Genomic DNA, 26,330 nt, shown 5'->3' on the forward strand with positions numbered 1-26,330 from the left:
GAGCCGAGCCGAGCCGAGCCGAGCCGCCCCGGGCTCTGCCGCCCGCCCCTCCGCAGCGGCCGCAGCGCTCGGAGCCGCCCGGCCTCCCTCCGCCTCGCCCCGGGCGGGCTGCGGGCTCCCCCCGCCTGCCCTCACCCCTCGACTCCTTCAGCGGGGCTTTGCCCGCTCTCCCGAGGGCGGAAAGTCCACCCGGCCAAAACCTTTGGCAGGAGCTGGAAGCTGGCGAGTGTCGGTGCTGCAGGTGACTCGGGGCGGTGTTGAGTCGGGGTGCGGGGACGAGGTGCCTGAACACCTCTGGGTGTCTGTGGGCAGAGCCCTGGTGGGCTCTGGCTCCGGAGCTGGGCTTGCAGCCCTTCTGCGGTGCTCTTCGGCACACGGTTCAGACTCTGCTTTTATTTTCTTAATTACTAAAAAAAATAGTCGAGGAAACTCCTCCCTGCACTTTGCTCGGAGAGGCTTGGCGGTGGGGATGTGCTTGGGCTGGGACCCATCGAGCTCATCATGGGGGGAAGGAGAGCACCGCTGCGAGCGGCGTGGAGCCCAGCGAGGAGCAGGTTGAGGAGCACCAGGCCAAGGGAGGGAAATGGAGGAGGAACTGGCTGTAAACAAAGGGAGCGTGACTAGACTAGCCTGGCTCCGGCACTCTGCTGAAGGGAGAACAAAAAATAAACTGCAGAAAGAGGGAAAAGTCAATTATGTTTTCAGCTGGCTGGAGCAGAGTTCAGTTCTGCATGCAGCGCTGCAAAGGGAGGCTCTAGGAAGTGTGCTGGGATCGGGGATTTGGGGCCGTGCAAGCAGGCATCAGTGGAGCTGTTGGCCGAGCATCTGTCCCGGAGCCTGGGATGCTCCTTTTGCCGAGGAGGGGCAAGGAGATGGTCCTGGAGCACATCTGTCCCCTCTTAATCTTTGGAAGTCAGGGGCTAGTTCAAGCTCTCATATAGAAATGCAATTTCAAAATTGCTCCATTTTTTGCTATTTGAAGAGTTTGGGTTTCAGGTTGGGGGGGGGGGCTTGCTCTAAACTTTTTTTCTATAATACAAGTTTTATGTATTTTCCACAGTATGTCAGAAAAGTCATAAGCACAAACTGCAGCTGGTGCTTCTACGGGCTGGCGAGGACCAGTGGGAGCAAATGATGTGCTCCCCACACTGCTGTGCTTCTGCTCGGGGACAGTGGCTGTGCTCACACTTCTGTGCCCTTTGGGGATGAAATTGGTATGATGATTACACTCGGATTCCTTTATGCTCTAAACCAGACATGAGGTATCAAGAGGGAAAATTTTAGGGTCCTGCCTGTATTGGAAAGGCTTGGGGGACACTGAGCAGGCAGCGGCTCTGCTCAGAGGTGCCGGGTCAGGGTCTGCAGGACGGGAAGGGCTCCCACCAACCAGCCTTCCAGCTGACCCTCCCGATACCGAAGGAGAAGAAGCTTTCAGGATGTAAACCTGCAGGTAAAGAGGGGAAAAATCGCCAGCTCTCTGGCCATGCTACTTAGGAGGGAGCAAAGGGGTGTTGTGCTGCAGCGGCACGCTCTGCGTGGGGACGCCCCGGTCTTCAGCCCTTCCACGGGCCGGGCAGCTTGGCAGCTTCCCCGAACCAGTGTCGTCATAAGCCTGATAATAAGCAACGGCCTGGGACTAACAATAGGATTCTTCTTCTTTTTTTTTTTTTTTTTATTTTAAAAAAGATGAGATTAACCAGCTGAAGTTAACAAACCCTGGAATTCAGCAAACCCTGGAATTCAACAAACCCGAATGAATCACCAGGAACAAACACTGCTCTGTGGCCGTTAGCCCTCTGAAGGGCACTCATTGACTCTCTTTAAGTTTAAAGAGCAACTTTTGACAAACACTCCGTCAAAAAATTGGCTAATACTTGCTTTGCTCTTAATCCTCCCTGAGCTGTTTCCCCATTGCTAGTCTCTCCCAGAAACCATTATTAAATCTTTCCTGGTTTGCAACGCTAATTCTGAACAAATGCATCAGGAACAAAACATCAGCTGGGCCTGTGTCTTTGTGTTATTTGCACGCTCCACAGGAAGATCGTTTCGTTTTTTAATGAGACTAATTAAAAAGAAACAAAAAATAATAAATCAATCCCATTAATCTGTAATAAATTGAAGCACTACGGTCCTTCCCAGAGCGTTAGTGACTGCCAGCTCCTAACACGCTGGAATGCAAAATCACTCTTCTCATTATTTAAAACATCTCAGCGATGCTCCCGTAATGCCAGCGCTACCTGGGCTTTGCCGGCACGGCCACCAGCCCAGCACCGCGTCCCCGCTCAGCCGTGGCTTGGAGCCCCGCGGGAGCAGGGGGATCCCGCTGGAGCTCGTCTCCATCCCCCCCACATCCCTCAGCATCTCACCATATTCTGGTTTCTTGGTTCTTTGCTTTTGCTGCCAGGCTGTACCTGGACTGGATGCAGCCGCTGCAGTCCCTGGGCTGGGAGGTAAGCACCGCTTCCCACCCCGAGTCTCGGCAGGGCTCATCCGAGCAGCCTGGAATGGGTAGACGTGTTCCTAAAATTAACCTGCAAAACCTGATTTGATAGGACACTGACGGCTAAAGCGGAATCAAATTATCGTTTGGAATTACCATGAGATAATTGGCCTCATTTACTATTTTAAGATGAAAAAAAAAGGCTCCCTCTTCCAGACAACTGCAATGGAGAAATATTCAGGCATAGATGATGTCCCAAAACATATCATTAAATCTTTAAATAAATGTATGATGACGTCTTGTGTTAAAAAAGACTTCCTTTGTATTTCAGATAGGAACCAGCCAGGTCATTTTCAAAGTCATTTTTTAATAAACAAAAGACATTCCTCTTGTTTTTCCAGACACGCAACTTAAAATATTTGGAGATGTAAGTATGTAATTTGAGTTCTTTCACACATTATTGATTTTAAAATCATCTTCCTTAGAGACGCCTCTTACTTGCCAAAAGGTAAATGCCTCTGTCTGCTGCTTTTTGTCTTTTTTACTCTACTTGAAATGCTACAGAACTGACCCAGTCCCACCCTGCAGATCATAATGTTTGTAAAAGGGAGAAAGAGATGAGAACTATCCCTTTCTCACTGTCTCATTAATTACAAGGATTAAACGCCAAGGCAGCTACACAACATTATAAAGAAAATTTAAATATGAATTGGAGGAGCCAAGTTCTGCATTTGCTGTTTCCCTATCAAGATGTGCCTGAGCACATCGCTGCGCGGGAACACCAGCACACATCCCGTGGCTCCGGTCCCGTTCCCGGTCCAGCTGGTCCGGTTGGGGCTCAGAGCACCAGGTCCAGCTTCTCCCTCTTCTTTCTGCACCAGAGCTCCTCCGTGCCAGGGGTGCCCCTGGTTTGGGGGAACCGGGATGTGATGGGGGACGGGGAGACCACGGTGCGGCGGGGAAAGGGGTTTGCTCCACGCATGGAGCTGCTGAAAAAAGGCGAGTCCGGTTTGTATCCCTGGTGAGGAGGGAGAAAAACCCACAAGGAGCAAGAGAGCCTGGGGACGCATTAGCATAGGGCTGGAAATAGAGGCAAAGCCACAGCTTGGACCCTCCCAGGGAAAAATCAGGCTGATCTGCAGCTCTTCTGGAACACAAGTTCATGTCTGAGGTCTCTGCTGTTTCCCTGACCCGGTGACGCAGACAGTGTTGGCTGCCCCCGTGGCTCCGCAGCCGGGGCTCGCTGGGCTCTCCCGGTGTGTCCGTCTGCTCCCTCCCGTCCTCCACGGGGCTTCGGCTGCGAGTGCTGGCTGGAGCCCGGCGGGAGCCCCTCTGGAGCTGGCCCCCTCCGCTGCCCTCCTCTCGCACGCCCTTTCCACCCTTAACATGATTCGGGAGACGGAGCTGCTGGCTCAGGCTCCAACCCGATGTCAGATGCTCAGCGGTTGTATCCGACCCAAATTTTTTGGCAAGGGAGGGCCGCAGATAGAGCACAGATGTGCCGGCCGCTGCTCTCAGGGCTCGGGGGGGTGCCTGAGACCCTCGTGGGGTTTCATCCCCCCTTTCCCCTTTGCTCCCGGGGGCAAGCGCCCGCTCCCAGCCCGGCTGCCGGACCCAGCCGCCCCTGGCTGGCAGCACACGGTGTGAGTTCCCCTCCTGCCTTCGGAGCAGCGGATCCCCCCTTTTGCCAGCTGCAAAGCACCCAGCAGTGCAGGCAGGGACTGCAGGCAGGGGTGGTGGGCAGGGGTCACTGCCAGCCCCTGGGGTGGGGGGAGGAGCCACGGCCTGGGGGAGGAGCCATGGGCTGGGAGCCCCACCCACCAGGCGTGGTTAGGAAGGGCCAATCAGGGAGCGGTGCTGCCTATAAAAGCGCTGGCAGTGAGCAGCTGGGGAGGGCAGAGGGAGTTGTGCTGGTGGTTCCCAAAGTCTGTCTCCCAGCCTGGGCGCAGCCTCGTGCCCTTGCAGGGGCTGGGGTTTATTTCCCAGGGAAGGCGATACCTCACGCAGGGTCTTTGGTGGGGTCCCCTCTGCCCGATCCCCCCAGGGCTGGGGGTTTTTCACTAGCGGGGTTGTGTGAAATCCTTCCCTGGTCTCTGCCGTGCTCATTTGGTGGGGGAAGCGTTCACTGTTGCTCTGGGCTGTCTCATGCTCTGCCTCAGCTTGTAATTAAAATTGAAATATTTGGGCTAAGTGCTTAAATTAAGAACACATTTTTGTTAGTTAACCATACAGAGAAAAGCCCTGGAGACCCTGATAGGGCAATTAGTGCCTCTCTACTTGTACTGCAGTTGAATCTTTTGAGAGAGGAAGCCTGTTTGCTGCAGAGGATTTTTTGGTACAAAAATGCAATTATAGGGTATAAAAAGAAGCATTTAGAAACATGCAAAGTGGGAATGAGGTTTGAAGCCTCCTTCGCTGCGGGACAGGGAAGGCAGGAGGTGAGAGGTGCCCCAGGTACAACACCCCTAGCGCTTCCCTGTCCGAGCTGCTGGGCCCTGGCAGCAGCTCCCATCAGCTCGTGGTTTCATTTTCCTCCTCCCGTCTACCTCTCCGGGCTGCTCTTCAAGGCTCATCCCCTTGGCCTCGGCAAGCTCTCAGCTACTCTGGGCTCGGGAGGCCGGGCAGTTCCTATCCTACTTGGCAATTAGCTTTTGCGCTGTTAAGCGCAAACAAGATGAAACCACCTTCATGGTCCAGGAGACCGGCTGTTGTGTGCTGGGGCCGTTTCTGGGCTGTCTCCTCCAGCGCAGCTTTGCGTTTCCCCCCTCACCTCTCTCACTCTAAGTGTCTCTGAAGCTGGTGTGTGTATTTAGAGCAAAGCCTTGGGTGGCCGTGGCAGGTTCCTACGGTCGGTCCCAATACCAGACCATCATGTCCCAGGATGGCGAGCAAGACATGAAACCCTTGCCCGGTGCGTGGCTTCTGAGAAGGCTCCAGCTGCGCTCCCTGCGCTCTCATCTGAAGTCCGGCTGACGGATGCCAACCCTTGGAGCCTAAAAAAAGGTCTGCAACAAGCAGAGCTCATGGAGAAAGGTGGTAGTGGCCTGCATGCAGCCCAGCACGTGGGCAGGGCTGCCTGTTCTTGCTGCTGCCTGTACATCCCCTGCAGAGCGGGTGACACGGGCTGTTTGTCTTGGATGTGCTGGGGTGGACTGGAAAACAGCATTGACCTCTTAAGCAACGCTGGGTTTTTGGCCGTCCGGCCGGTGGCTCAGCTTGCGTTGAGTTTATGAGATCTGATTGCCAAGATAGTAAAACCAAAACAATCCTCTCAACAGCCAGACTCGCTGGCTGGCGTCGTCTTTGCCAAGGAGGAAGGGAACAGCGAGTCTGTGTCGCTAAAGGTTAAATAACAGCACATCACATTTCTTGTCTGCAAATGGTGCTGGGCTGTGCGCGCGCATTCTTTAATCAGTATTTAGTTTGTTGAATTACTTTTATTGGTAGTTAACTGTGTAATGGTCTCAGTGGAACATCTGGTCCATGATTTGAAAAGAATATTCTTCAACCCTTGCTGAGTGCAATTATTTTTGGATACAAGTGCAGGCTTTAGAGCCATTAAGAAGATAAAATGCAGATTGTTTGCAGGGTTTTTTTGTAATTTTAATGGCTTTCAAAGAGAGGAACTTTTATTATTTTTTTCTATTGTTAGCAGACAGTGCAGTGGAAACCAAGCAGAAGGGCTGGGAAGAGGCACAGATGTTCCCTTTGCCGTTGGCTGGGCCAGACACCCAAACCCAGGCAGAGGGTTTGAACCTCACTCCAAAGCTGCTGTAACATTTTCCAAATCTTGCAATAGCTCATCTGCCCACCAGTTTCTTAGTAAAACCACTGAGGGTTGGTGTGGGACTCCCGATATAATGATTTAAAAGCGTGTCAGTGGATGGAACAAGGACTGTTTACAAAACAGAGAAAATGAAGGGCTTTGTGCTTTCTTCCATTGATGGGAAAATCACAGATGGATCCCAAACCTCCGACTCCCAGCCCAGTACCAGTTCATCCAGACCACAAAAGAAAATAGCCAGTCTCTGGTTTTAGGGCATGGTAGGCTGTGATAGCAACTGGGACACCTTTATCCTCAAGAGTATATATTCTCAAAACAAAACCCCCCATTAATTTATCAGTAGATAATAAGTTATCTCATGAATTAAATGTAGTTTGTACATTATACCCCTCCATGAAGGAGGCTGGCTGACTCCTCTTTGTCTGTAAGAACAGTGTTTTAAATTATTTAGAGGAAACTATACGGTCTTGGCTGCTGTTTGCTATTACAATTGCGCATCTTGTCCCAGTGAAAACCGCAGGCAGACAGGCTGTAAAATTACGGCTGTTTTTTAGTAGGAAGATAAAGTGAAGCTGTTAAACCAGGTAGGGATGGATGCTTTTAGTTTATCCTGGGGACATATTGTTATAGGTGAGATCATGGATTTGAGAAAGACCTGGGATGGCATTGGAAGTGCCAAGGGATCAGTCATGGGATGAAGGACAGACTTTGGCTTTGTGTGTTTTCAGGTGAAAAGGGCACTGCAGAGGGGGGTGGAGGAAGATGATGGAGGAGATGGCAGCTCCCCGACCCTTCCCTAAAATCTTAAGAAGAAAAAGGGCGAAAACCAGCCACAACCTCCGGGTTGTGCGGGCACTTTGCTTGCGGCTGGTTCATTGGTGGGGGCATCTCTGCCAAGGCAATGGTTGTGTCAGAGCAGGGTGGGAGTAAGGGCAGGAGATCCTGGAGCCCTGAACCTCCAGAATGCTTCAGACCTCATCTGTGGTTGCATGCAGAGGCAGGCTGGGGAGCAGAGCTGGGTCCCCCAAACTTCAGGCTGAAGTCAACCGTGCACTCATTTGAGTTGGGGCTTAGTAACAAGTTTCAAAAGGAAAGCCTATGCCAAATTATTATTATTGTTATTTTTATTATTATATTTATTATTTATTATTTATTATTTATTATTTATTATTATTAGGTAGTGTTTCATTCGAGCACCTCTGTATACCTTGATTTTTTGGAAATGCCCTCATGTTTCAAAACTACAAGGGAAAGAAAAGGAAAGGGAGCGGACTTCTCAATCACAAACCGTTTTTCAGTATTGGTTGTTTTACTGACGGGAGTGGGGAAAGCCCTTTCAGCTTCAATCTGCAATTAAAATTGGGAATTAAAAAGCACCAGTAAATTGGGATGGTCAAAAGCAAACTGCACCAGCAATCTGTTGCTTCCCACGAGGTAAGGATGCTGTGGGTGTGTGTATAAGCACAGTGTCAGCTGCTGGGGAAGATCCTTCCTCTTCCCAGACAGCCTTTGTGGCACCATATCCCTGCTCAGCTTTTCCTGAGCTTTTTTTTTTTTCCTTTTTTTTTGTGTTTGTATTTGTTTTTCCCCCTCCTGACTGTATTAAGGTCATCTTAACCTTGGTTCGGCGGCTGGCCGCCGGGAATGGGCTGTTTGGCAATAACTCTTCTGGGGGAGCTCTCTTTGTGGACATAGTATTCGGTAATAAAAGTAACGATTTTGGAACAGAGCGCTCGTGTAGGGAGTTACACCACAAGAATTTATTAAACAGCTTATTCTGCAATAAATGCAGCATAAATTAAAAAAAAAAAAATTCAGAACAAATGGAGGAGCTGGGAAGGACCTTAAGAGGACAACTGCTCCGTTTCTAACGATGCCAGAATAGATGTGTCTGCTGGATCTGGGTGATCAACGTCCAGATTGATTGCCCGCCGGCTCCTCCGGCTTTCTTGCCATCAAAACAGCTTGAACTATTTGGGCCTTAACTGCTTGTCAGCTTTGCTTCCTGTTTTCTCACTTCGTTGGAAGTCAACAGTAATGTTGAGATTTTTTTTTTTTACCGCTAGCATGTAAAATAAGGAGAATCAGTGAATCTCTTGCACTAACAGAAAATTAGCGCCCTGCCGAAGAGCCGCTGAGCCTGCGTGTGTTTGCCCGGGAGGAGCCTGTGTCTGTCTTCAGCACAGTCGTGTGTTCGGATCAAATTAAGATGCAATTATGGCACTGGGACTTCTTGTAGGTTCAAATGTCTCTGTACAAGATGCCTATAGCATTTTAAACACGGGTTCTTGAGCCAGAACGATGATCTTTGACTTCATCTTCCCTCCAGTACTGCTTTAGGGGTCGGTTACAGTTGGTTCATCCCTGAACTGGGGGGGATGCAGAAAACTCGCTGTCTTGCTGGAGACCCAGCAATAAGATATTTTTTGAAGCGAGAAAACGATCAGGATAGTTTTAACAAGGCTCAGAAGGAGTAGTCTCTTATCAGCAGAAAATTCAGCTGTTATTCAACTTATTCCTTCCTTGACTTCCTTATTAACCCTTAGTCACCACCAACGGGTGAGCACCAGGGCAGGGAATACCGTGTAGAGCAGAAAGCGAGTTGCTGCCTGAAGGGGAAGGGTTGATCTGGAGAATAGGGTGGATACAGAAGTACCTGGACTGCTTACAACTGCACTGATTTTTCAGGCACCTCGCCAAATTAGCAGATTTTCCTGGTAGCCCATGAGAAAAGCACTTGAACAAAGCTGTTGACTGAAGCGGGTTGAAGTGCACAGAAAAGGACCAGGACGGGTGTTGGGGGCAGCTTACGAAAAGGAGACACGGGACAGGCTGGTAACCTCAGCCAGGTGGCATCTCTGCACCCAGTAGGCACGTTCTGGTGGTTACTCCTTGACTCCTACATGGCGTATTTTGCTGGGATTTAGGGCAATATTAATCACTTTCAGCTATGCCTATTTCTGCTTCTGTTTCTGCACTGTGTCCCAGCAGTGTGAAGTTTTGGGTGCTGCGATGAAAGCCTGGATAACCGGGGTGCAGCCAGGGTCTCTGGACAGGGCCCGAGAAGGTCACTTTTCTCCTCTCCTAGGACCTCCAAAGTGGAAAACATCTTTGACCTTGTTTCTCTCCATATTTTCAAGCCTCTGTGGTCCGTGGGAAAGGGCACAGATAGACTTCTCCACCCAAGCACAGTGTGCTCAGCGGGGAGCGCCTTGGAGAGAGAGGTGATGCCAATTTTAGTACAAGTTCCTGCAATAGAAATAGGTCTTCCTGAGCGCACGCTTAAATCTTAGTAAATTATATCTCAGGTTAAACTATTTATTAAAGTGCCACAGGGGAATTTCAGGCTAGCTATGTACATCATCATAGGAGATAGGCTGAAAATTACAGTAATTTGGAAAGAACATGGATTTGAATCTTGGGGCCCGTGGTGAAAGTCAATGCACAATGAATTATTCCACTTAACAATTCATGTTCACACATGGATTCAGCTGGAGCCAAAGTATTTCTACAGCATCACATTTCTCCAATGAGCCACTGGGCGTAACACAAGAGTTCTTGCGGGGGGTTTGTGCTTGCTCTTGGGTTTTTCATTTCTGCCTTTGTTGCTCATCCGGAGGCAAATGCCTATGAAATGAACTTGTTCATCTGCTGTGTGCAATAACCACAGAGAGGGAGTATTTCTTCTTGCCCTTGGTAGTTTTCTGTGATGGTGGGAAGCAAAAGGCTGCGGAGCCCTTGTCGTTTGTATCCTGGCTGGTGGAACTGCAGAGCCACGTTGATGTGTGGGGATGCCTGATCTTTATGTAAAAAATGGTCAGGGAAACTGTTTAATTGGCAGTGAGAGAAGCCCCAGCTGTTCCTGCAAGCTGCTTAAATTGTCTCTTTGCTTGCTGCTGCTCCAGATGTTCCTCTGGGTCTGGCTGTCACCCTAGAGCAGTCTCTGAAGGCCAGAGAGCGATGGGCAGAGCATCACTGCTGGGAGAGGGACAGTTTGGGCTCAGAGGGGTGGGGGACCTCCCCTCTACGTGGGTGCTGGTCTCACAACAAGGTTACCTCCCCATGCTCTCTCCTGTGCTCCAGATTTGCTCAGGAAAGTGGGATCCTTTGGCTCCTCTTTCCCTTACACCATCTCTCTGCTCCTATGAGAGGTGTTTTAGGTCACATATGAAAACTGCCTTCAAATTTGGATGCTTGCTCGGCGGAGCCGGCTGGAGTTTAGCATGGTTTCTGTAGCACACGGTGGGGTGGAGGTCAGCGAAACTTCATCAGCTCAATGCATGATCCTCCTGGCCTGAGTGTGAAAGCATTTCTTATTGCATTTATTATTGCACTCCTCCAGCGTGCAGGGCTGAGGTCCTTGGCTCAGCTGATTTTCTGTCTCTCAGCACCAACAGCTACAGCTCTGGAGGGACATTTAGCAAGATATAAAGAAGTCTGCCACACTCAGGCAGATTTTTCTCCTTTCCTCAGTCTTGCATTTAATTTAAAATAAGTAATTATTAATGCCAGGGTCTCTTCAGTCTATGAACAAATGAGATACTGGGAAAGAAGGAGCTATGAGACCACTGAACGCCCATTTTGTCCATCTCTGCCGCTAATGTGCACACAGAGGCATTTGCAAGCACTGAGAGTTTTAGAGAAAGATTTGAACTGTATGTAATTTAATAAACATCCATTATAAGCAACAGAATCGTGTGGATTAAGCAGTGGAAAGTCTTGAATTTGGCCTTATCCTTTCTGTTTTGCAGTGGAGCATTGAGTCATTGTGTTTTAAGTCATGTGCTGGGGATGCCATCCTGCGTGGGACATTTTAGCCCAGTCAGGAGGTTTCTGTTGATGTGATTTTTTTTTTTTTTGGTGGGAATTGCAGTTGTAGGAGGCCTGTGTTGTCTGTGCAATAGCTTTGGCTCTGCTGGACTTGATCTCTGAGGACATGGAAAGGTTTATTTTTTATTTTTGGGTAGGTTCAGAGGTTGATCTTTACCTCCCTCATGGGAATTGCAGCTTGGGGCCTCCTGCCGTACAGGTGTGAGTCGATGTTGTTGACATGGGCGAGTCGTGGCTCCTGGGCTGGTGTCATCCTCAGCATCACCTGCGCCCAGGCTTGGTGTCCATCTGGTCTCTGCGTGGACCTGCTGCTGCGAGTGCTCCCATCTCAGTCCAGTGAAGGTACCAGCTGGCTGTAAGCATTTTAAAGAGCTGAGCTTGGCTGCAGAGCTAACCTGGCTTGTTTCGTCAAAAATAAGTTATAGAGGAAACTAGCTGATGTGCAAAGATGTGATGAATAGTTGGAAGTAATAACCTTTCCTAGCAGAGCTAGGAGGTACAAGAGGTGTTAATTCTCCTCCACCCTGGCACTGCGTTGCATTGGTTGGACAGGGCCTCTCATGGTTTCCAAATCAAAATATTCAGTACTTTTTCACTGAACAAAACATGAACATTTAGTCCATGCTCCCAAAGTGAGATCAAAATAGCAATTTTTCCCCTTGGCCATGGTGTGGGTGCCCTGTAGGCTCCGACTCTCACACTCTGAAAGCTATTAAAAACATCTGCGAACCAAATGGCTCAAAGAACAGCAAGAGAAAAGACTCAGTTTTAGTGGTGGTTAAAGTCTTTTTTTCCTTTTCCAAATTACCTATCTTTCTTCCCAGCCCTCAGCTCGCGCTGGGGCTGATGGGTGGTTTTGGGGGCGTTGCAGCAGGTAGCTTGGCGAGGAAAGCCTGTGCGCGTCTTTGCTCTATTTGTTGCATGGGGCCTCCACAGGAAAAATATTAAGAGTCTGTTGATAGAAGAAGGTTGAAAATTACTGAATATTTACACAGCACTCAATTGCTGTCCGTCTTCCCCACCATTTTATTTCAATGCAAAGAGCAAATAACTGTGTGCAGTGATTGCAGCTATTGCTGAATTACGTGGTTATTCATGACATGCAGATTACAGGGCAGTAATTATAGCTGAGGTTGCTGTCATTTTACTAGATCCCTAAGTACCAAGATCTCATAAGCGCTGGGGTTTTTTGCTCATATGGCAATGTTTAGCTTTAGCTGGAGACACGGCTAAGTAGGGAGCTTTCAAAATGCATCTTAACTACCAGGGAATCAGAAGTGCAAAACCTCCTTGAAAATAAGGTGACAACTGAATCTTTCTTTGTCTGGACTGAGCTTCTCCCATTATATTCTGGATGTTATTCTGAGAGCTGGCACAGGCTCCGAGGGGCATTAGCAATGCAATAATAGCACTGGGTTTGGCCACAGCCACTTTGTAGTTTAGGAGCCCTTTGGTATTTGGGTGATGGTGGAGAAGAAGGGCTGAAGATGGCTGGAGTGCAGGCTGGGGAATTAATTCATTTTTGCTCACCACGGGATTTCACATCAGCAGGTTATCTCTTCTTATTAAAGAGAGAAAAGCTACAGCGCAGAAAGACACATTACAAAAATAACTCTATATGCATATCCGAGGGGAATTTGGGCCTGAGACTTGGCTTGGCTGGCCAGGGGACAGCTACTCGGGCAGCGGGGAAGGGAGCTGGCTGGTTGGGAGGCTTAGCTGTAAAGATTCCGTGGTACAGATAATTTCCTCGCTCAGCATCTGGGAGGGCACGGGTAAGCCCTGGTGTGAGGTTGGCTCCGGCCCCTCGTGAGGGGAGGAGACCATGCGTGGGAGAGGTGGTCACCACGCGTTTCTCTACCAGCATCTTTTTAGCACCTGAGCGCGTGTGGGTGTGTATGGATTCTGCCTGGGGTGGATTTCTAATTATAGTTAATTGCAGGGTTGATACTCTCTGGATTTGGTCTGATCCAAGTCAAACGATTTTCTGTTGTTCAGCACTTCACAGGCACGTACCCGGAGGCACTGAGATGGACGTGTTTTCTGAAGGCATCCAGCTGGGCAAACACACGCTCTTCCCTTTCCTTCCTGTGCATGGACCTCGGTGGAGCAAAACACCCCGCCACAGCCTCGCTCTGTGGTCTTGGGCGATGTTAACACTGTATTTTATTAAATAGTGTAGAGGTCCCTAGACGAGGTGAAATGGTCTGGTTTAGTTAAGCTGAGGGCTCCTGGGAGGAGCAGGGTGGCTTGGCCACGCTGAGCCCTGGGCTTCTGCGGTCGGACCTTTTCCGTCCCCAAAAGCACAGCACCTTTCTCTGCACGGCCTTGCAGCTGGTGCTGCTGACAGCACTTTGCACAAACACTTAGGAAAGCTCTATCACCGATACGCCTTCTGAAAAATGGCAGTCCAAATATCTTAACTGTGTTCCCTGCAGTGGGACTTTGTGTATTAATTGCTGAAATATTCACACAGTGCTTTTAAAGTCAAATATTGCGTATGTTCTAAATTTTACCCAAAGTAATTAAATTCGTACTTTAAAGCCCATTTTTAATGTTGCCTAATGGGGACGTTAAAAGTGTATTTCGTGTAGTTGATATAGTTGTAACACTGTGCTGTCAAAGATCCCAAGCGATAGAAGGGGAACTTGTTAGCCTGGGTAATGCATACAGAAGGAGATGGGCAGATCTCAAACACAGAATGGATCAAAGTTAAACAAAGGTTTAAGAAGAAAAGCAGCAGCTTCTTGAAAGGAATAAGGTGAGTTTGATTCCAAATGTAATTTTTTTTTTTTTTTGACTTTGGCTTTCACACGAGCCAGGATCCAGAATGATGGTTTCATAGCCTTTAGGATGTTTCAAACAAGCAGTGTTATTCTCTAGGAAAAAAAAGGTCCCCTCTCTCCCAGGCACCCTCTGCAAATTGAATCCACAGTCCTGAAAACCTGGAACTGATGCCAAGCATTTTAATCTTACCAAAAGTAAACAATGAGCATAAATTTACAGAAAAATTGACTTTTAAAATTATTTCAATGTTGACATTGTAAGTGACACTGTAAGTGTATTATGTGACTTTGGGCCCGCTCAATGCTTTTTAGATGGATGCTGCTGCTACAACAGATGCTGGTCATGTTTCTTTTCAGATGTTTGTGGGAAATTACATGGAGAAAAAGCTCTGCTTTAGGAAAAGCCCAAAGGAAAACGCAATGAAAGGAAGGAGCAGGTTCTCCAGGCACTGCTGAGTCTGGAGGTCTTCTGGGGGGTCTTCCTGGCAGGACGCATGTCAGCAGGGTCGGAGGGTTGGGAGGATGCTCTCCACGACTGCCGGGGCCTCCAGAGGTAAGCACATGGTCCCAGACGGGTGGCATTTGCTGGCGCTGATGGTCCCCTATGTTTGCTCACTGACTTTTCTTCTTGCTGTTCTCTTCCTCAGCTCGTTTTCCACATGGGAGAAAGATCTGGGAAGGAAAATGGGAGTAAAACTTGTTTGTGAGGGCAGGGACTGAATTAAAGAGCAGCCTTCGTGGGAGAAGGGCCCTGGCAGCGAGAACGGCTGGAGCGAGGCTGGCCCTTGCCTGTGGGCGAAGGCTGGTGTGTCGCTCGTTGCAAATAGCTCTAAATTATCAAGCCTCTGGCCCTGTTCAGTTATTGGATGAAACATTTCGGCTTGTGGTGGAGAGCAGCTCGTATGAGATGTTTTAATGGCTGCTTCTGATCTTAAAACCAATGAGTCTCTGAATTGCTATCCAAACCGAGAAAAACACCCTTGTAGCTACACCGGCATTTACTGCATAAAGATATACCGAAGTATATCCAAGCACAGAGTCTGCATTATCAGACCTTTGGAGATTACTTTTATCTTCTTCCCTCTATTAAATATAGCTCAGCTCTGCTGCCTTGCACATGAATAAAATTTGCTGGCTATTACTTCTAGAAATCATCCATTAAGTATTTTTAAAATGCTGTTCAGCCACGTGTTTGCCCCTATGTTTGCGCTAGATGGGATCGCTGTTGCGTAGTCCCCAGGGTTCCCTGTGCACGATGATTATTTTTTGGCTCATTTATGTAGGAAGGAACCTTCACTGCTTCACCACTTTGTATGTGTTTTAAGAAATCTGAACACGTGGCGGATTCTCTTATCTCGAGCTGTGGGGTTTTGCCCTTGGCTGGAAGCGTGGAGTGGACGAGGTCAGCGAGGGGGAGATGGTCTCACCTGGTGATTTCTCTGGCCGGAGGTGCTGTTTGATGGCTGGGGATGCAGGGTTGCTTCGCACAGTTCCCTCTGAAGAACTGTGGCTGGGTGAGGCTGATGGGGTTGGGGGTTCAACGCGTGGTAGCTGGATTTCAGCGGAGAAAAGGCAGGGTCAGGGGGGCACAGCTCAGCATCCTGCTGCAGGAAGGATGCTCTGCTCATCTCCTCCTGAGGAGAACCCCTGAAGGGAGGAGGAATTGCACATATCCAGTGCTAAATGGCATATGACTCAAGTGAAAAAAAAAAATCACACCTCTTTATTACATAGATTTATCTCGCTGTGTCGGGGCCTGACAACCACCACCAGATGCTCATCTTCTCAGTTGCTTTATTGGATTCTGGGACATCCTCGTAATTGCCATAAGTGGGAGATGATTCCTCAGCATCTGGCATGTGTTAATACTGATTCAGAGCGCTTATCAATCCACTTAAGGAAAGAGCGTACGTGCTCTGTGTACAGTCAGAGGCAGACTGGTGAATTCTAAAGGATCATCATTTGATCCTATTTTTTCCTTTGAATTGCTGCTGAACGACTGAGTCCTTGCCACCGGACCCTGCTGCAGTTTGAACAGTTCAAGGGGGGGAGGCATTGCCCAGATGTCATCCCCGTTTCTGGCGATGGGTAGGAAAGTGCTGCCCCGTTTCCCCCAGCCTTGTCCCCAGGTTGTGTTTCGGGAGCTGCTGAAATGCTATCTAAGCACAAGCTGCCCCTCAGCTCATGAAAAGTGCATTTAGCCCAACAGAAATCTTCCAATAAATTAGAACTACTTCTGTTTTAATTTTTGGTTTCGACTCAAAACATCTCCTGCTCTCTTTGAGGCTGGCTGCAGATTTCGATGAGCACAGCTGCTTGGACACTTTTCAGCTGGGCGACTTTTAACAGAGGCGGGAGCACTGCTTGGAAGTCTATGGAGGCGATGAAGTCTCAGGCAGGTGAGTTTTCCTGGTCAGCTCAGAGTGAGGAAAAGGGAGGAATAAAACGAGCTAAAAGCAGATATTTCAAGAATTGCTCCAAAGGTGCTGTTTTCATTCCAGGTAGGAAGAAAAACATGGGGTTTAGGCAGTTTTTAAACTTTTTGTTCCCTACTTCCTTCCCCTGATGAGCCTGGCAGCATTTGGCCAAATGAGAATTCATGCCGGCGTGCATGCAGCAATGCTGGCAGCCTCCCATCTTCCAGGCAGAGCTTTGGAGGTGGAGGTTTTTGAGGGAGGCAATGGTGCAAAAAGGTCTGTTTGAACAAGGGAATTAAATATTTCCCCACATCGCTCCTGGGTGAGGAATGCTGCTGGGTTTTGAACAATACGCGAGGGCAGGGAAAAGGCATTCTTCAGGCTTGCAGGGCTCCAGCGCTGTCTAGACTTCATAATGCAATGGTGCACACCGCCCTGCCTTGAACTCCTGCCACGGCGTCTCTCAGTGCATCCTATAAATGGAAGCTGAGAAGCCTTGCCTCTGCCAAAGCCTCAGTCACGCTAATGAGACCCTAGTTCCTGTCAAATTTGGCAATTTGTCCCACTAAACCGGTGAACTTACAGCAGGTGGTAGCAAAGCTCATTTCCTAAAACCACATCCCGCTGGAAACAAAAAGCCACACTTGACTTCCTGCAGTGGGGCGACCGCATCTCCCTCCAGGCTAACGGAGGCACCCGGCTGCGGGGATGGACGCTCCTGCAGAGGAAACCTGTAGACCACCGCTCTGCAGAGGTGAGCTTTGGACGGGCGCATCGCTCTCGAGTCAAATCGCCGTCGAGTCGTCTTAGCAAAGTGACGCTCGCTGCTCAAAGCCCGTCCCGTTGAACATGGCACTGTCTACGTGGGGTTGCGGCCACCAAAAGCAATCAATTAGGATACATTTCCTTCTCCACCCTCCTTTCTCCTCTTTCTGGGATCAAGTTTCTTGCAGCTAAGCATACTCTTGTCTCTCTGTATTTCCCACTGAAGGCTGAAGCAGGGCTTCGTCACCTCTGTTTTTCTAAATCCAGCCCAAGTAATGAGCGTCTGCCAGGAGGCAGAGGTTTTCCCTAAGCCAGTGGTTTGAATAACTCGTTCTTTACAGCCTTGCTCCTCCCTGCCCACGAGGAGTGGGAAGGACATCTCTAACCGCTGGATGCTGCCTCCCGCGAAGCCCACGGCAGCCCACGGCCATCAGCACACAGCATCCTCGCTGGCCTGAGCAGCCCGGGCTGCTCAGCACAGTGCTGGCCAAGCTCGCTGCCTTCGCTCTAGCGTCAAGTCAAAGCCTCCTCATTTCGCTCTCGCTGGAGTTTTGGTACGACCTTTCCCGTGGCATGTGGGGTGGAGAAATGTCCTCCCTGCTTTTATCGCCAGAGGAGGTAATGAAGCGATAGTGCTGAACGAAGCTGGGGGCGTGGGGTCGAGGCAGAAAATGAACCAGCATCTTCCAAGTGCAGCATCCTCGTGCCAATGCCTTCCACTCCTGACTCGCAGACAGCGGTCCCTGGCACAGCACTTCACTAAACTCACCTGACAGGCTGTCTTACTGCAAGCCCAGAGAAGCATCGCTGCTCCTATTAGCAGGAAATTAGGATCTTAGTTGTTGTATTTTAAAAGAGACTGAAGTTTCCCGGAGTGCTTTGTGGTTCGTGTGCTGGCAGGTTTGGGTGCCTGGGAAGACATTCCTTGGAGAACATCCCTTTCCAGAGGTTAAGTCCCAAGCAATGCAGATCTCTGCTTCTTTGTGTGAAAATGGAGGCAGCTCAGATCTTTTGTTATTTTGGTGCATGCTCCTGCACTCCATCGAAAGACGGTACGTTCCTGTGCAAAACTGTTGGCTATAACTGAACAGGCAGAAGTGAAATCAGTGAAATTCTGCCTAGATCCCAGTAGGAGGTTCGTCCACAATGTGAATTGGGTTAACAAGCTTTTCAGACCTGCTGAAGCTTCTGGTTTGCGGTATTTTTGCCTCTTGGACTGACATGTCATACGTGGGTTTTGCGTCAGGTACCGATATGTCAGGACCCATAAAGAAATCTTGTTGCTCATAGGAATGGTCTAGTCCAACTTGTTATGTTTTTAGGTCTATCCCAGGAAGGATGGAGGAGGTGCCTAGACTGAACAGGAGGACGGTCAATTAGGGCCTTGCATCTTGAATGAGCAGTCACTTCTTAATTTACATGCAGGGAAATGGGCACAGAAAGCTTCTGTGCTAAACTCCGTAAGAAATGCTGAGAAAACCTGCAAAGTCCTACTCCCATTTCCTGCTCTAAATCCCGCACAACAGACCCTGATATGCAGGGCCGGGAGCCAAATGCTCTCAAGTCTAGGGAAAGATTCCCCTTGACTTTAATGGTCTTTGCATGAGTGCCTAATTCCTTCCTGTTCACAGGCTCTCTTGGACTTGGTTATGGAAACAACTGCAGATACAAAGTGCTGCAGTGAACTGTAAACCCTTCAGAGCAGTGCGATGGCAGATTTTGCTGTTCTCTTGGACAGTTGGAGTGGGTTTTGTTTGACAAAAAGCCTGATACATGTTCTTCCAGCCAGCACCGTGGCTACAGTGTGAATGAGTGTTTTAACAAATATATTCGTGCAGAGAGGGTTTGTGGTCAGCCCGCTGGGTTTGGAGCCAAGCTCTTCCCAGCAGGACGGGAAATGCAGGGAGCCTGTGTCCATGCTAGGCGAAGCTGAACCTCCGCAGCTTTGACACGCCAGCATCTCTCAGAGCTGCGGTCTTGGGTCTTGCAGCTTCTAGGGACTGGTTCAATTCCCTGCCTGCAAAGACCATGTCACTGGTGGAGGCTAGATGTTGCCCAATTTCGTCAGCTCTTTATGAAATGTAAGGTTTTTGCCCCAGACTGTACCACCGCTGGCCACTGTCCCACCTTGGGCAGGGCCGGCATCTAAAACTGCCGAGAGAAGGACATGAGAGCCCAGCTCAGCGACGCGCTTGCTTGACCACAGAGACGTTGTGAAGGTCCAGTCCCACTGCTGCGCTGGGCATTCTCCTGCCTCCTGCGTGTGCCACCGGCCCACCCGTGGTGAATGAAGCTGGTGAATGAAGCTGAAGGCACGTGGTGAATGAAGCTGAAGGCACTGTCTCTGTCACCTTTGTGGCTCGCTCCACAAGACTCTCTGTTTGGCAAAACACTTAAAGAGGTGCTTAACTTCAAGGACATAGATATGTTTCACTGACTTCCAAGGGGATTAGGCACGTGTAAGCGTTCGGCTGGGGAGGGATCGTGGTGCGTCGGGCTGTGCAGTGCCATCGAGGGGTACACGGGATTTCCTCCCCGGTGCCTGGGACTCGCGACTAGCACCTTGAGGCATGAGCTCTACCTGCTCTGATCTAATCATACAAGGAGCAATAATAGCAAGCAGATTATTTAGTCTTTATGAAGCCCACAGGCACCCTACCTGACTCTCTTAGAGGCATAGTGACTTTCACAGGGGATCTGAGTGTTTGAGAAGATCAGAAACTCTTTTCCGATGTGGAAGGTTGCTCAGCTGACTCTCGGGGGAGAGGAGGCTGATGATGATTGCTGTTTCTCTCCCTACACCCTAGAAACTTTCTGGATCTAGTTAAGGGTTTAGGTTGTTTTACTTTGCTGTTCAAACTCCGGATGGGTTTTGCCGTTTCTTTTTTCCACGCGCCCAAAGGCAACTGGGTGCCTGCCCCCCCCCCACCTACCCTTCTCTCACTCGTTGTACGCAGAGTGAGTACGAATGTAACTCTGATCGCAGCGTGGCCTTAATGGCTTGGACTCAAATCCGCAATCCTGGAGCCACGTTCTGCAAGAGGAACCGAGACCTCACTTTCGCAGCTGTGCATTCCTGAGATGAAAAGGGCAGCTCAGGCCCAGGCTCTTTTGTAGCAGAAAGTCAGACCTGGGCAATCTGTGGAAAAGTCTGGCAGCTGCAGGAGCCATGTGGCTGCTGGAAAAATCTGTAGCTAGCTCTGTCGGGGTCCCCTCCTGATGCCCTGATTTGGGGAGCGCTCCCCCTCAGATTTCTAAGATTTTGAATGCTTGCCTGTCGGTCTCACTAGAAACGTGTCTGTATGAAGACTCCCAGTTCAGAGACGTAGGAATTATAAAGTGCTGGCCTGGCTGTTTTGGAAGGATTATTTGCTTTTTAAAGCCGCTGACTGCAGCCTAGGCTGATCGTTCTGTTGCAGAGGAAAACAGGCAGCAGACTGAGACGTGGATGAAGTAATGAGTTCATCTCTCTGCAATTTAGCCAGGTACACATTTTTTTCCCCTGGAGCTTAATTAAAATGCATACATCTTTCCTCACATTTTTATGAAGCTCAATGGCAAATAACGGTCACTCTCTAATTACACCAACATTAACTTGTTTTCATGGCTGAAAAGGACGGATCCAAGGGCAGTATCGTTCCCCTCATTTGGTTACTCTCAGATGTGCTATCTCCAGCAAGCAGCTAGAAACCCGCGTTTTATAATCTGGGCCAGCACTCCCATGGGCTGGGCTGTGCTGGTGAGAGGAGGATGGACTTGTCCGGTGGAAAATATATGCATTAGTCTGGGCTGGCTGATAAATCCTCACCCAGCTGATGCTCTTCCTGCTCTGTTTTGCTGGCATTGGCACTGACCCCATGGACCTCGTCCTCTCTGGGGTTTGGAGCTGCCCTGGCCGGAGGAGCAGCCCGTTGGCCACGGCTTGCCGCCTGCTCAGAGCCCTCTTCTGCCTGGACTCCTCCTGGTGTCCCCAGGGCTCACTGAGCAAAAAGGAAAATAAAATTTCAAGCAAGTTTGATTGAATAATGACTTAAGTTTCTTTACCCAGCCACAAAACTGGTCATACTTAGCCAGAGCAGAATTAAACAGGGGCCTTCCTGGTGCAACAGAATAGTCTGTCCTACAAAGGAAACCACCAGCTCTGTTGTGGGAGGGATGTAAAGTTGTTGATGGAAACAAGCACGCCGTGATCCTATGGCCTTCCACTCCACTGTGGTTTCGGTCACTCCAGACTATGATCAGCACAGCCAGACCAGTCCTCATCCCAGTCCATTTGGCCGCTGGCATCAGTAGCTGCTGGTGAGCGTGGCTGGCTGATGTGCCTCGTAGCAGGCTTCATGGAGGGTTGATGCAGTCCCAGAAATATCTTTGCGCTCCTTTGTGATATCCGTCCAGCTTGGTTGCATCCTGCAGGGTTATTGGTTCTGAAATGGCTGGTTTTGCAGTAACGTTTTTAAAATTCAGCTCTTCTTATATGGAATTGGCACTAGTATGAATTTTGCAGCACTGTGTTCTGCTTGAAATGGCTGCTGCTCTAACATGCCAAAGCTCAGGAGGTTTCGCTCCATTTTCTTGTCTAAACTTGACCAGTCCCACGAAATCAAAATCTAACCTGAAATACTCAAATTTCTAAAACTGCACTGCATCCATGGGAAATGAACACATTTAGACATGTTGCCAGGACAGTTTTGCACTACGAGAGAAGGTTATGCACTATGAGAGAGCGTGCAAGTCCAACATGACTCCACCGGTGGGTGGTTTGGGTCTCGGCCAAGGCAAGGAGGTTGGAAGGAAGCATGCGGCTTCGCTTGGGTGCTTTGTGGCTTGACCATCTGCAAGGAGAATGAATAGACACCCTCTCGCATCCACCCTCTCCAATTTAGTGCATGCCTGGAAAAAAGCAGTGGTAGATGCTGTCTGTATAATAAATGGCATCTGTACGACAAATGGCGCATCTCTAGGACTTTCCTTTGCAGACTCAGAAAGTTGTGGCTGGAGTGATGGGAACAACAGAAGAGGTGACTGCAAGACCAGCGGGTTCAAAGAGCTTAGCTCGGCTGCCTATTCTGGGGATGAGTTAATCAGCTATAATATGTGAGGTCTGCAAGGCACGGTGATGAATGGGAGCATACGGAGGGGGAAGGCCATACGGTTAAAAGCGCATTGGTGATAGCACAAAAGTCCTTCTGGCAATGTGATTTATTAGGCTGTGATGGTGTCTTTCACATTAAGTGGCAGATGCCTCATCATACACGACATTTAATGCAGGATGAGAGCGGCTTCACTGTAGGAAACCATTCTCTGTCTGCGAGGGAGGCACTGGGCAGGTTGGACCGAGCTGGCGGCGCTGGTTTTGTAACCGCCGCGGCTCGCATCACGCTCGCAATGGGAAAAGGAATTTTTAAAATCAGATTTTTATTAGGTGCCTAATTGACTCATCATCCCTGCCCCCCCATGCACACACATTTGCTCTGCCCTGAAATGTGAGCTAAACAAGGCTGGCGAGAAATGTTTTCTGAATATAGCTGGGGAGAGAGAGAGGACTGAGGAGGGTGAAGAAGGAGCGAATTCATGCCATTTTTTAAAACAGAAGATTGTAAAAGACTTAAAAAAAACCCATACAAAAAAATAACAACAACAAAAAGAAGTTGTGGTTTCTTAAGCCAGTTTGCATTCCTGGAAGTTGATGACGCCCTGGATTACTGTTGTTTTTTTAGACCTCTCTCAATTTTTTTTTAGGATAGTTTGTCTGTAGTGTGGGTATGTGTGGGTAGAGAACTGGGGAATATGCAGAGGGAAAAAGAAGCTAAAAATGGGCAGGAACAGGCTGACTGTGTTTTTTTTTTTCCTTAAATAAAAAAAAAGAGCTTGAAGTTGTTCAAGATTTGGGTATGTGGGGGTGGAGCACGGGCATGGCAAAGGAAGTCGATCCTGAAGACCACATCTAATACAGGATCTTTTGGGCTTCCTTAAACATCGTGCCTCCTCAGCTACAGGAGAGCTGTGTCTCAGTTTGCAAAATAATCAGTCCAAACTTCTGATTTACGTCACTTGGAAGCTGCCTTGCTCTGCAGAGAGGAGAAGGGACGCAGCCAAGCCGTCCCAGGCCAACGCGCTGGAACCGTGATGGTACGGTGGTCTTGCAGTCTTATATCGGTGCCACCAGGAAATTTGTTTCTTTTTGCTGTCCGGTTTTGGTGTCACATCTCATTTTGGCATTTTTGCTTAGAAAATAGTCGTCTTCTTCAGGAAGTATTTATCTTTTCTCCATGTTACTCATGCTTACACCGAGCTGAGCCCCACCGGTCTCCATGGGATGCTGCTGCTTTGTGGGAAGTCCAAAAAACGGAGAGTTAGCTCAGCTGGTCCCCGAGCGAGAGAGAGGGAAGGTGGGGAGTCTGAGGGCCAAGGTCTCCTCCCTTTTACGTGAGTGTGTAATAGCCAGAGCATGTTTTGGCTATCCTGCTGATTTCCTGATGGTTGCTCTGGATTTTTATTGCTTGCACTAAAAGAAGGGCCCGGCCTGTAGTTTGAACATCTAGAGGGAACTTAGAGGAAAAAACCAGTTGTTGCATCAGTGTCTGAAGGAGAAATAACTTTGCCCGCTCTGCCAAGGCGTGCGATGGTTTCCTGGGGAGAACGGCTCTGCGCTGGCAGGGGCTTTGGCTCAGGCACCCGGCGGCTGTGCCGGCCCGGAGGTGGCAGCTATAAGAGGTGTGGGTGCTGTCGCTGCCAGGTGAAAAACACCCGTTAAATTTTCGCTCCAAGCTCTTCTCCGCCCTGAAGCTCTGTAGATGTGCCAAGATCACAGGGTTTTTTTTTCCCCCGTTACCGAAGCAGAGACTGACGTTCCCACTAAGTATATCCAACAGGTCTGTTCCTTGCTCATTGCTCCTTTCCAATACAATAAGGCCTTATTGGAAAATTTCAGATTAGCTCTCTCCCTTTTTTCCTCAGCTGGAAGCTTCCTTTTAAAACATTAATGTCCATATTATTTTTTTTCTCCCAGCAGGTTAATTAATACTTGATTAATCACCTCAAAAGCTAATGGATATTTATCCAGAGCATGAAGGAAATGAATGCCTTCTATAAATAACTGCAGCAACACTCGCTAGCGCTCACTGACAACCCATCTTTATTTATGCTCCTTCTTCTTCAGGAAACGAACTCCGGTCGGCTCTGGAGGAGTTAATCCTAACCTTTTCCCAGGGTTGGTTTTGCACTGGCCTGGCTCGATGTTTTTCTACTTGAGCTTTGCTTTGTAAACATGGTGCCTTTTTCCGAGGGGAAACATCAGCGTTTGTGGAGAGAGACCCAGACAGCACGGCGTAATCGCTCCAGCCTGGGCCAGCAAAGGCCATTGGAGACCTTGGGTGTTTTCATGGGCTGGGAGGTCTCTGGCACTCTCTGAAACGTTGTTTAGTTTTGGCTATTGAAAAAAATATTGGAGAGCCCTTTCCGAGTGCCCATGTGCTTCAAATAAATGGTGTTTATTGTCTTTGTCTCCAGCTCTCCAGCTATTGTCATCGGAGCATGTCATCATTAGGAGTGTATTAAAAATCACGTCTAGTTTGTTGCTCACACGTACGGAATTAAAAAGTAATTATTTACTTTTACTGTTAACTTGCACGTTCCTCCTGGGTGCTGCTCTGCACCCACGAGAGTGTCTGCCTGCTCGCTGGAGAGGAAAGTCCTTGTTGTCCATGGAGACTTCAAGGGCAGAAATAACTGGATGGGTGCCGGGAATCTGGACAAGGGGACTGAGGGGCACAGAGAAGGCATGAGCGTTGCAGTGGATGCTGGAGGCCATCCATGTTGTAATGTGGTGCCTTGGCTTTTCCCACATCCTTGCCCATTGCTCGCTGCTGCCCGTGGCTGGGTCTACACCCGGTCTCACGTCCTGCATCGCTGTTACGGGTCCGATGCTGCTCTCGTGGCTGCAGAGGGGGTGGGGGCTGCCAAGAGCTCTATGTGCTTGTCCAGACCAAGGCTGGAAAAATATTGCTGATGTCACTTCTAGGCTCCTGACCTCACTGCAGTAAAACCCAGTGGACAGCTTGCCCTAGGGTCTGCAGGGTGGGCTTTTTGTCATTTCTGCAATGACACTTGTTCTGAGGCAAGAACCAAATGAGCTCGCTCCTCCTGTGTTGCTCAGCCTCTTGGTTTTCATCCTAAGTGATACAATTTGTGAGGCCGCCTCTAGGAAGCACCAGCCTCTGGAGTCACACGATTGTGTAAAAATCTCAGCTTTTTTTTCATTTTTCCTGTCCCTTGTGAAAACGCGAGCTGAAAACTTCAAGCACAAAGGAGCTGCTAGACATTTTTAATGGTTGTTTTAAAAATCTATGCTGCTTAAGATGAACTTATGGGTTGTTTTTTTTTCAGGGACATTGGCTCATGAATTTTTAATTCTTGAGCTTGGCAGCACTGGTTGAATTAGAAACAGAACAACTGATTTTAATGAGTGTAAGATTAATGCAGATGAGCTTGGCTGAAGCTGCGATCCAGCTGAGGAGAGAGGATTGCCTCATTTCACCTACCAGCTCCCTCCTCGGTGGGCTGTTACGTTGCAAGCATTACCGTAGCAGGGCATATTCTCATCACTGATCATTACCTGGGGGAAAGATGCTCATTAAACAGCCCAGTTCATACAGGATATTTTGCACATTAACCCTTGGCAGCTGCCCTGGACCCTCATCAGTCCTGCAAGGTGGACCCTGGCTCTTGAGCATGCAAGCGGGGAAGAAGGAGGGTGCAGATGGATGTGCACTGATGGGGGAGAAACCTGCCTTGACTCTGGGTCAGTGTCCTCTGGATGGGAAGGAGAAGACTTTTGGTTGTTGCATGGAGCCATCACAGCTCCAAGCAAGGTCATGGTCTACACCCGTTGCCTATCCCTTGGTGGAGAGCTGTTGTTTTATTTGTTTGATAAGGTGTTTAGCACTCTGGATCGTATAAATAGCGGTTACCGATACGAGACAGCCGATGCCCCGGAACACCCCTGCACCGGGCAGAGCTCTCCCGCTGCCCCAAGTAACCTGTTAGCTCAGTGACTTGCTTTCCTATACACCTGAAATTAAATATTTGTATAGTGAGTGGTTTTATTACCTGAGCAATAAGGAAAGATGGGGGAGGCTGAGCTGAACTAGTTTTATTTGATTCTGTGGGCAACTGGCAGTTTTATATCTCTGTTTTATTTTTTTTATATGTTTTAATCAGGTAGTGCTTTCAGAGATCGCATCGCTGCAGGTTTTGCCTGCTTGCGCTGTCGAGCAAACGTAGCAGGAGCATTCATGAGTGGAGTGTGA

The sequence above is a fragment of the Mycteria americana genome, chromosome 16 (genome assembly GCF_035582795.1).
Source record: "Mycteria americana isolate JAX WOST 10 ecotype Jacksonville Zoo and Gardens chromosome 16, USCA_MyAme_1.0, whole genome shotgun sequence".
In the NCBI taxonomy this organism is placed as follows: domain Eukaryota; kingdom Metazoa; phylum Chordata; class Aves; order Ciconiiformes; family Ciconiidae; genus Mycteria; species Mycteria americana.